The sequence below is a fragment of the Palaemon carinicauda genome, chromosome 4, assembly GCF_036898095.1.
Source record: "Palaemon carinicauda isolate YSFRI2023 chromosome 4, ASM3689809v2, whole genome shotgun sequence".
In the NCBI taxonomy this organism is placed as follows: domain Eukaryota; kingdom Metazoa; phylum Arthropoda; class Malacostraca; order Decapoda; family Palaemonidae; genus Palaemon; species Palaemon carinicauda.
In genome coordinates, this window is record NC_090728.1 from 198474049 (window position 1) to 198486548 (window position 12500).

The window sequence follows — 12500 nt, forward strand, 5'->3', positions numbered from 1 at the left end:
TATATATATATATATATATATGAAGAGGATAACCCAAACTTTAAGCATAAGTATGATAGTAAACAGAACTTGTTTATCTGAAAGAAAAAACATATTGCCACTTTTAACATACCGAGGTATCAAAGTCATAAAAATCTGTATTACTAGTCAATCACATTAGCGTTAGAAACGCTCGGCACACATGTCTGCACTTATGCTAGGTTCACCTTTGGAAATGGAACAGTCAACGTGGGCATGTAACTACACACTCACCCTGGAATTAATCGTCCCAATTAAAACCACTGTTCCTCGCAGAGTTAAACAGCAGGGTTAACGACGTGACCCACTGCTACCACAGATCTCTTTTAGTTCCTCTACTTGCTTCGCATAGTGGCGAAAGAACACTCTGGAAGACTTCCAGCCAGTGTATGAATGAAGATGTTCAAAATCCATACAATTAAAGAAATTTAAGGATGAGGCAACTTTCCTCGGATCGTGACCTGTGAGTGTACTGTCAGGATCAGCCCTGCGAATAAAATATGTTATTTTCGCCCTGAGTTGATTCAGAGATAAATTTGAGCCTGATGTTTCTCCCCTGAATAGTTGACCACCCTTGAATTCTGAAGTTCTACGAAGATAGACCTTTAGGCATTCTACTGGACATAGATATGCATCTACTTTCAGAGGGCAGATTCTCCAGGGACCCCACCTGTTGGTGGGTAACTCATTCTTGGCGAGAAACGTAGGATCCGGAAACAGGTTCAGTTCTCCCCCATCCAGGAACTGAACACGACTTGCCTCTCTCGAGAGGGCTACGATCTCACTAACCCTGGCCCCGGACGCGAGTGCAAATAGGAAAATAACTTTTTGGGTCAAATCCTTTAACGCACACTCCTCATTGGTCAACAGAGAAGCGAAATGAAGAACTTTGTCTAAAGACCATGAAATGGGCTTTGGAGGTGCTGAAGGTCTGAGCCTATCGCAGGCTTTCGGAAATTTATTAAAGATCTCGTTAGAGAGGTCGACCTGGAAGGCATATAGAATGGGTCTTGTCAAAGCAGACTTACACACCGAAATCGTGTTAGCTGCCAACCCTTGACCATGGTGGTGGATGAAGAAAGATAAGCAGAAGTCCGTCGAGATCTCCTGCGGATTCTTCGCCTTGACAAAGGCCACCCATTTTCTCCAAGATGACTCATATTGCCTTCTAGTAGATTTGCACTTATATTCCTCTAGGAAGTCTATGATGGCTTTCGAAATCCCGAAACGCTTTCTCACCCCTAGGGAGAGAAAATCATGAGCTGCAGGGTCCGGGTTTTCTGTAATGAAGCGCAGACAGTCGATTTCTGAACTCGCTGGGTCAGAACTGGATCTGGTAGCGGTATAAACTTCAACCGTAGTTCCAATGCCAGGGGGAACCACACGCTGTTCGGCCACTTGTGGGCCACTATTGCCACTACCCCCTTGAAGGATCTCAGTTTGTTGAGGACCCTCAACAGAAGGTTTTGAGGAGGGAACAGATAAATCCTGGACCATCTGTTCCAGTCGAGGGACATCGCGTCCACTGCTTCCGCTAAGGGTCCTCGTACGGGGACACGTACAGGGGCAACTTCTTGTTGTCCTTCATCGCAAAGAGGTCTATCTGCAGTTCTGGGACTTGACTCAGAATGAAGGAGAATGATCCTGCGTCTAAGGACCATTCCAACTCTATCGGTGTGAACCTGGATAGAGCGTCCGCTGTCACATTGCGGACTCCTTGAAGGTGTACTGCCAACAGGTACCACTTCTTCTTTTCCGCCAATCGGAAGATGGCCAACATCACCTGGTTGAGAGGTGGTGACCTCGATCCTTGTCGATTCAAGCATCTCACAACTACCTCGCTGTTCATCACCAACCTTATGTGGATCGAGTGACGCGGGAAGACTTTCTTTAAGGTAAGGAGCACTGCCATAGCTTCTAGAAAGTTTATGTGAAAGGTCTTGAATAGCTTGGACCAGGTCCCCTGGACTTTTTTCCGATGAGAGTGACCTCCCCATCCCTCCTTTGAGGCGTCTGAGTGAATCGTCACCGACGGGGGAGGTGGTTGAAGAAGAACCGACTTCTTTAGATGTCTGGCTTGGGACCAAGGTCTGAGAAGAGTACGCAGCCGAAGCGGAACTGGTCTTCTCAGATATCTTCGCGCGTTTGATGCATAACTTCTCAAAACTTCGGTTGCATCCTCTAGCTGTGCTCTTAGCACAGGGTGTGTCACCAAAGCAAACTGGAGAGTACCCAGTACCCTCTCCTGTTCGCGTCTCGATATCCTCTCGGAATCTAGAAGTCTCTTGACAGAACCCGCTATCTCCTTCCTTTTCTTCGCCGGGATGGAGAAACGGTGTGACATTAGGTCCCAGTGGATTCCTAGCCACTGGAACTTTTGAGATGGAGAAAGTCGAGACTTTTTTCTGTTGATCTTGAAGCCTAGATACTCTAGGAACTGGATCACTTGACTGGAAGCTTGCAAGCATTCTGTCTCGGATGCTGCCCACACCAGCCAGTCGTCCAGGTAGGCTACTACCTGAATTCCCTTTAGGCGTAATTGTTTGAGAGCTACGCTCGCAAGCTTCGTGAAGATCCTTGGGGCTATATTTAGCCCGAATGGCATGGCTCTGAAAGCGTATAGCCTTCGTTGTAGCTTGAACCCTAGGTAGGGGGAGAGTCGACGGTTAATTGGGACGTGCCAATAGGCGTCTGACAAGTCTATGGCGACGGAATATGCCCTCTTGGGCAGTAAGGTCCTTATGTGTTGCAGTGTTAGCATCTTGAACTTGCAATTCACTATGAACTTGTTGAGTGGCAACAAGTCCAGAATGACTCTGAGTTTTTCCGAGTCTTTCTTGGGAACACAAAACAGCCTCCCTTGGAATTTGATGGACTTCACCTTTCGGATCTTTTTTTTCTCCAACAGTTCTTGGATTTACTCCTCCAGAACGGGGGTGGAGTGTAGGAAAAACCGAGGGCACGGGGGTGGAGTGCTGTACCACCTCCAGCCCAGTCCATTCTTGAGTAGGCTGTGGGCCCAGGGATCGAAGGTCCACCGATCCCGAAAATTCTGAAGTTTCCCTTCTACCGGTATCATCTCACTTGGACTGCCGTCCAGAGGTCTTGCCTCCCTGACCGTGACCACCCCTGAATCCCCTTCCCCTTGAGGGGCACCTAGACGAGCCTCTGGCTGCTCCTCAAGGCTTTGCTCGAAAGGAAGTTGACTGCCCTTCGAACGTTGGGTTGAATGCCGTGGACTGTGTCGACACGGGCTTGGGTACCCACTGAAATGTGGTTGGGGTTTTTGCCACCATCTGGGGCACTGAAAGCAATGGCAATTGCAGTTGCTGTTGCTGTCTAAGTGGCTTGGCTGGCCGAGACAGTAGCCTAGTCCTCATAGTCTTCCTCTTTGGTTGAGGACCCTTATCCGGGGAAGACTTTCGTTTGATAGCCAGGCCCCACTTCTGGAGAAGGTTTTTATTCTCCGTGGCAGCCTTATCAACAACTTCTTTGACCAATTCGCTAGGGAAAAGGTCTTTGCCCCAAATGTTGGAGGAGATTAGTTTCCTTGGCTCGTGCCTCACCGTAGCCGAGGTGAACACGAACTCCCTACAAGCTCTCCTCGCCCTGACGAAGCTATAAAGATCCTTCGTCACCATGGCCAGATGAGTCTTGGCCTCTACCATGAACATTTCATGGACCTTGGGGTCACTTGCCATCGTCTCAAGAGTAGTCTGAAGAGACATTGAGGCCACCAGTCTTTCTTTTGTCCCGAGCTCTCTCTGCAAAAGAAAGTCCGACAGCTTAGGGAGGTCCTCGCCGAACTGACGTCCGGCAATATCAGCCTTCAACTTCCCGACTTAGAAGGTAAGATGAACGTCCTTCCAGTCTTTGTGGTCCATAGGCAGGGCCAGCGACAAGGGTTTACACTCCTCCAGGCAGGGGCAAGGCTTGCCGGCCTCGACTGCTTTTAGTACAGCCGCAAACCCTTTCTGTAAAAAGGGGAAGGCTCTAGCAGGTGAGGATACAAAGGAAGGGAGCTTCTTACTCAATGCAGCTACTTTGAGTTCGTGAAGCCCGTCTCTTTCATCGAGGATGAAAGCAAAGCTTGAGCCATAGCATGGTCCATCACTATGACCTCCTTCGGCTCTGTCTCCTCCTTTGAAGCTGGTTCCTTCCTCAACAGGACATAACAGTCCGGATATGACCCCTTGCTGGGCCAGAATTACACCTCCTCTAGGGGAACTGACCCCAACTTATCCGAGATGATGATCTTTCCAGTCGTCATCGGCATGTGCTTAGCATACCTCCAAGGGGTTAGCATCTGAGCACAAGGGAAGGTCTTTCACATTGAGCCTTTTCTGGGACCCATGTGATGCTGCAAGTCTCGGCATCTGCAGTTCCATTGCAGCTGCCTTCTCCTGATTCTCCTTCTGCATTTGTTGGATCATTCCAACAATGGAGGAGAGGGCCTGTCCCAGCTCTACTGGGAGAGCGGACGATGTTGAGGGAATAGGCTCAGGGATCTGAACCGGAGTAGCCGACACCTCGTCGACCTCTTCCTCTACAATGTCTGGAGCTTGAACTTCATCCTGGGCTCCTGCCAGGAGGTCTTCCTCCCAACTCTCGGACACGTCAGACATCCTGTCGTCCAACTGGATGTCTTGCAAGGCGACCGCGACTTCAGCATCCACCTGGATCTGAACTTGGGGATCTCCTCTTGGGGCTGGGGAATCACTGCATCAGCTGATGCCCTAGGGAAAAGATAAGCCCTCATTTTCTCACTTGGAAGATAAGGTCCAGAGGTGTTCTTCTGGAAGCCCCTTACCCAGGTACGAAGCTTCTCCCTTGCTATATCCCTTGATTCCGCCGTCCTAGGGGAATCAAAGGCCTCAGTAATCAGGTTAGTGCACACGGTACATACCTGAGGGTCCCAATATTGGAGATCACCCTTGGAAATAGCGCATGCTGCGTGCCTCCTACAAAACTCCTGTCCGCAGAAGTTCAGACTGCGGACGTTGCAGAAAACACTTCCGCACTTCGGATGGTCCTCCTGTAAAGAGAAGAAATTTCCATGAGTATCAAGTGAACTACGTATCACTGGATATGCACAGTTTAGCATAACAAATCAGAAAGGAAAGACACACACTTGTGTTTCCCCCACAACCAATTTTGGCAGCCTTCCAGATAATAAAATCGTATGGATAATCTGTCCTAGAGTAACCGATGAAAAGTTTCCAGAGGAAACAGGTGTAGCTCACACATAAGGTATGATTTTAAAATACCAGATAATAGACAAGAAAGAACTCACTTTCTTATCTGTAAGGCAACACCAAAGGGCTGTGCAAGACAACAAAAAAGTGTTAGAAGACACAGTGCTGTACCAAAACTTATACTATATTTTCTTCCTACAGTATATGTTATACTGAAGAATACTGGTACAGTATAGAACGTAATGTGCCAGCCGGCACTTGCCGGCCGGCACTTACCGGCCGGCACACACCATAACTAGCTTTAAAGTATACTACTTAACAGCTATAAGGCGGCAGAACGCTGGTTCAAATGCATGTGCCGGCCGGCAGCAGCCAATGTGGGCCGGCAATGACTGCCGGCCGGCAACTACACAAGGTAGTACCCAGCTGCCGGCCACTGGTCATAGCAACAGGCAGACAAGGGCTGGCAATAGCCGGCCGGCAAAAAAAAAGAAAACAGAATGGATGCCGGGATAAAAGCGTAAACTACCTCCAAGCCCGGCAATCCGAAAGAGTGCAAATAAGGAAGGGGAGAATCTAATTCAGGCTTCCTGACCAATGCCGTCTGGCTCTACAGGCAGACATGGATGAGGGACCAAGGGAGGTCCGGGCAGCACTCAAGGCAGAAGACCCTTGCCGGCCGGCAGACTCTGCCGGCCGGCAAGGGACTCAGTCAATTCCACATCCTAACCTATCCTAGCTCCAGATGTAGAATGACATACAGTACTGTAATGGCTAGGCCATTACAGAGAGGGGGAAGGGACAAAAGAGGGTCCTACTAACCTTGCTTTAGTGAAGAATCACCCACAGCCAAGAAAACTCATCTTAGCCTGAGGGAGATTCAAGGAGGGAGGCCAGCAATACTTGCCAGCCCCCTCTGAACCAAAGAAAGGAAGGTGTTGCTACTCCCAGGGAAAGGATCTTATCCTCCCACCGAGAACAGCAACAAGGACTAGTCTGCTAGATCGTAAAAGAAGGAATCATCTCGTACAGAAACCTTCAGCAGTGACCTAAGGAGGCTAAGCCTCCTATGTCTGTGTCAGGCCAGCGAGGGAGACTCTACCCCAAGCCAGACTAACACAGACTCAGACTAAAAACTCTGATGTTCTGTCCCTCTCTGAAGCCAGACTTACTGGAACAGGGAGGTACAGTAACATCCCAGTATAGTTATATCGAAAGTTATTTCAGATAAACCACTAGGGTTAAGCCCAAGGCTTAAACAGAGGGAAAGGGATTGCATACCTTCTCCAAAGAAAAGAAAGCAACCGGGGAGTATGAGAAAGTATATTAAGGCTCCATAAGCAACTTAGCCTAGGCGCCAAGAGAATCGATTACCTAAATCACCGGAACTCACTCGTATACTATCTTGGAAATATTCAACATAATCTTAAATGTATAAAAAACAGCCTAAAGCTTCAATAAAATTATAAAACACTCGGAAATCCAAAATCATGCAGGAAAGTACTAGGACCAAACGACTAGGCTACATGGCCTAGCTTAGGCCAGATTTGGCGAATACTTCGCCAAAATAATAATACTAAAAGCACGAGAAAGGAAATCCTATGTAACGCGAAATAGCTAAAATTTATTAAAGCAAAACAACCGGGAATGTCGCTCTGGCTAACTAAAACTCATACCTAGCGAGCGACAGGGTCCATGACGCCTCCGGTAGGCAACAGCTCTTGTAACAAAGATTATTACTATTAATCACTTGAAAATTTACCAAGAGCCTACATTTATGCATAAAAGAAATGGTACTCTGAACTTATCAGAGGCCGACGAAGTTGGAGAAGCCATGAAAAGATGAATAAATCCAAGATTTGCGAGAAACACAGGAAAAAATACCGAGTTGTTAAGCTACGCAAAAAGGAATGCAGATGGCGCCAGGATTGGCACAAAGCACGCTTACAAAACGGGAGAATTGGGAGCCTTGGGAGCGGCTCCCCCTTTTTCTTTCTCGTTTTCGTTTTCTTGCCAATTGACCCCTTCGATGTGCTATCTCTGTTTGGGGTGCAGATTGCCATGTGGCGTATCAAGAATACGTCCTCTGATATGTCGCGATATCCCTTTCATTAGGGATATTCGCTCCAGGAGTTAGAATTCTGGGTACTTTAAGGTAAATTCTCTGGGAATATCGCCCTAGTTGTAATATACCCTAGGAAGCTACCCAATAGGAACTTCCATCAGGACGACATGGCTTGAGCCCAAAAAAAAAAAAAATATATATATATATATATATATATATATATATATATATATATATATATATATATATATACACGAGGCCTGTCTAAAAGGTATCCGACCTTATGCCAGAAAAAATATTCCACATACCTGACAGGATTTGGACCCTAATCCCCTTCAAAGTAGGCCCCTTGTGCTTGCACACACTTAGCCCACCGATCCATCCACTGCTGGAAACACCTCTGGAAGTCTTCTTTTGGATTTGTGTTCATCTTCGCCGTCGCGTTCCGCATTATCTGTTCTCTAGTCTCGAAACGGGATTCTTTCAGTGGCGTCTTCAATTTTGGAAACGACCAAAAGTCGCAAGGAGCCATGTCTGGAGAGTAGGGAGGTTGGCGAACGACTGGAATTTCATGTTGGGCCAAGAAATGTTGGATCAATTGGGATGAGTGTGGGGGGGCGTTGTTGTGATGCAGTTGCCAATTTTTCGTCGTCCACATGTCTGGCCTTTTACGCCGAACTAAGTCACAGAGACGCCGCAGAACATCTTGATAGTACTCCTTTGTCACTGTTTGTCCTTTCGGTGCGTATTTGTGATGCACAATTCCACGGATATCAAAGAAGACAGTCAGCATCACCTTCATTTTGCTTGGCACCTGTCGCGCTTTTTTCGGCCTTGGACACTCGGGATGCTTCCATTGCGACGACTGTCTTTTTGTTTCTGGGTCGTACCCGTACACCCATGACTCTTCTTCAGTTATCACGGTGTTCAGAAACTGAGGATCAGTGTTGGCAGTGTCCAGAAGGTCTTTTGCAACTTGAAAACGGAGGTCCTTTTGTTCCGGAGACAACAACCTGGGCACAAATTTCTCAGCCACTCTGTGCATGTTCAAATCATCACGCAAAATTGCATGTGCGGAATCTTTACTCACTCCAACCTCTTGGGCAATCTCCCACACGGTCGAACGACGATCTGCCATCACCAAATTTCACACGCTCTCAACAACAGCTGCACTCCAAGCAGTTTGGGGCCTGCCAGAACGCTGGTCACTCTCTGCTGATGCACGGCCACTTTTGAATCGGTTGAACCACTTCTTAATTTTTGTTACACCCATCGCATCTTCTCCAAACACCTGCTGAATCTTACGAATTGTTTCGCTTTGAGAATCACCAAGCTTTTGACAAAATTTGATGCAGTATCTTTGCTCAACACGTTCAATCATCTTGAGAGAATTGGTAATCCGACAGACACGTTGTGTAGCACCTCACTCACCGACCGACAGGCAGCAACTGATGTGCTGGATGGTGGTGAAAAAATTCATGCATGCGCATGAAGGTGACTTCCTTCACTGTGCAGAGTGGCGCCGCGTTATCGTCTCTATTTTGCACGAAAAAAATAAAGGTCGGATACTTTTTAGACAAGCCTCGTATATATATATATATATATATATATATACATATATATATATATATACATATATATATATATATATATATATATATATATATATATATATATATATATATATATATTTATATATATATATATATATATATATATATATATATTTATATATATATATATATATATATATATATATATATATATATATATATATATATATATATATATATATATATATATATATATATATATATATATATATATATATATATATATATATATACATATATATATACATATATATATATATATACATATATATATATATATATATATATATATATATATATATATATATATATATATATATATATATATATATATATATATATATATATATATATATATTAGATAGATATACATATATATATATATATATAGATATACATATATATATATATATATATATATATATATATATATATATATATATATATATATATATACATATATATAAATAAATAGATAAATATATATATATATATATATATATATATATATATATATATATATATATATATATATACATATATATATATATACATATATCTATATATAAGACTAGTCTTGTCCTACTTATTCGAAACAAATGATTTATTGAAAGATTTTTTTTTTTTCATAATATATATGGTACAGTAATAGTGCGAGCCTATATGCAAATATTTTTTAGAAAAATACATGAGAAAAACTGTTGTTTGTCAGGGCTCAAGTTTGCAATTGCTTTCTTGGCTTATATACTATTAGCAGGGTCATGTAATTAATCTGACATATTGGATGCTACGTGTTTTCTTTTTTTTTTTGAAGCCTTCCGATACTTAATTACAAATTTAATATATTATTATGAGTTCATCAAAAATAATTACTAAAGCTTATCCATGTATATTATTATTATTATTATTATTTTTATTATTATTATTATTATTATTAAATGCTAAGCTACAACCCTAGTTCGAAAAGCAGGATGCTATAAGCCCAGGGGCCCCAACAGGGAAAATAGCTCAGTGAGGAAAGGAAATATAATATTTTAAGAATAGAAACAACATTTAAATGAATATTTCTTATATAAACAAGAAAAACTTCAACAAAACAAGAGAAAGAGAAACTAGATACAACAGTGTGCCTGGGGGTACCCTCAAGCAAGAGAACTCTAACCCAAGACAGTGGAAGGCCATGGTACAGAGGCTATAGCACTACCCAAGACTAGAGAACAATGGTTTGATTTCGGAGTGTCCTTCTCCTAGAAGAGCTGCTTACCATAGCTAAAGAGTCTCTTCTTCCGTTACCAAGAGGAGAGTAGCCACTGAACAATTAGATTGCCTTAGTTAACCCCTTGGGTGAAGAAGAATGGTTTAGTAATCTCAGTGTTGTCAGGTGTATGAGGACAGACGAGAATCTGTAAAGAATCGGCCAGACTATTCGGTGTCTGTGTAGGCAAAGGGAAAGAACCGTAACCAGAGAGAAGGATCCAATATGGTACTGTCTGGCCAGTCAAAGGACCCCCTAACTCTCTAGCGGTAGTATCTCAACGGGAGGCTGGTTCCCTGGCCAACCTACAAAAACATATACTTGATCTATACAGGTAGATGTATATAAGGAAATGCATACACACCCATATACGCATTTGTACATATTAATGCATAAATGCTTATACATACATATTTACATATGTTTACTTATCAATTCATATATACACAAACGTATATCCAAGTAACAGCAAAGCATATGTGCATATGTACAGTAAATAAAATGGTAAATATATTAAAATGATATCGTAAATCACAGAGATACTATGATATTTTCTTTCTTTTTTTATTAGTTTTTGGAATGAAAATGTGTCACTGTACTTAAAGAATTAATAGTGTGATTTTGATTTCTATCCTGGACAAACCTTTTATAGGTATCTATTGCATATATTACATTATTCTCATTATTTTTCATGAATTATATGTGATATGATAAACACATCCTTTATTGTATTATTGTTCTGAAATACGATATTAACATTAAAGATATAGCAACCGGGTAATATCTTTATATGACTTACTATATGGTAGTAAAAATAGTATCTTGTATTATGATTTTACTCTTTCTACTACCGTAGAAGTTCTTTTCTGCTGTTCTCGTGTATTATATAAAGCAATTTTACGATATTTGAATTTTTGACCAATGGTTCTGATCTTCTTTATTATATTCAAGGCTACAAATTCATAATGCTCTTCAGAAATAAAAGAAAAAATCTAGTAATTTCAGCCTTATTACCTCAATTGACTTTCAAATGTACAGAAACCCTGATATTGATTGGTTTTTCTGTATCAACTAAACTGGAATCTACCTTACGTTACATGTGTTGATGAGCAAATGAAAAAAAAGGGATTAAAAACTATTCTCTAAATATATGGTAAAATATAGTGACGGTACCAAGACATTGAACCTATACAAAAAGTTATTTAAATTTAAATTTATCTCCTTAGTCTCTTATCATAAAAACGATATACGGAAACCATTATACTTTATCAACTATAATATTACTCTAGAATCTATTTTCAAAAAACCTATATGTAAATTCCATTATTTTTAGAGATAAGGAGTATCCAATGCCAAACATCTGTGCATATGATTTCCCGTTAAAACTAGATCTGCAATCTTTCCTTATATAGAGCATAATTGTTTCTATTTTAGTATTACCGGGAAATGATAAGTTTAATTGTCTATTCTCTAAGCCGTCTAAGGTATCAGATAACATCCCAAGCACTTCACCAATGGGTATTTTAATAAACAGTAATACAACGCCAAACCTGACATGTATTTTAAAACTGTTAATATGTAAGTTTTCTAATTTGATAATCAATAGTACATTGTCTTGAAAATTTGACGATAACCTTGTAGCACCAAAGAAAAAAATTACTATTATTATTATTATTATTATTATTATTATTATTATTATTATTATTATTATTATTATTATTATTATTATTATTATTTCATCATATATATACAAATATATATGACTATATCTGTATATATATATATATATATATATATATATATATATATATATATATATATATATATATATATATATATATATATATATATATATATATATATATTTTCAAGCATACACACACACACCCACAAAGATTAAAAATTGCATTAAATTTTCCCGACACTGCAATATTACGTCAGTGAGGGATAATTGATTTTTAACCTATTTTTGTATTATATATATATATATATATATATATATATATATATATATATATATATATATATATATATATATATATATATATATATATATTTGTTTCAAATAAGACATATATATTAATACATTAAAGTCTTGATTGTCTTAACGACTTCGGGTCGTTAAGAGAATCCAGGCTTTAATTTATTAATATATGTGGCTTATTTGAAATATGAAAAACACGTTTAAATGTGCAGAAATTTATCAATATATATATATATAATATATATATATATATATATATATATATATATATATATATATATATATATATATATATACCCATATGATAAATTTTGCACATTTAGACGTGTTTTTCATATTCAAATAAGCCATATATATTTTTGATACATTA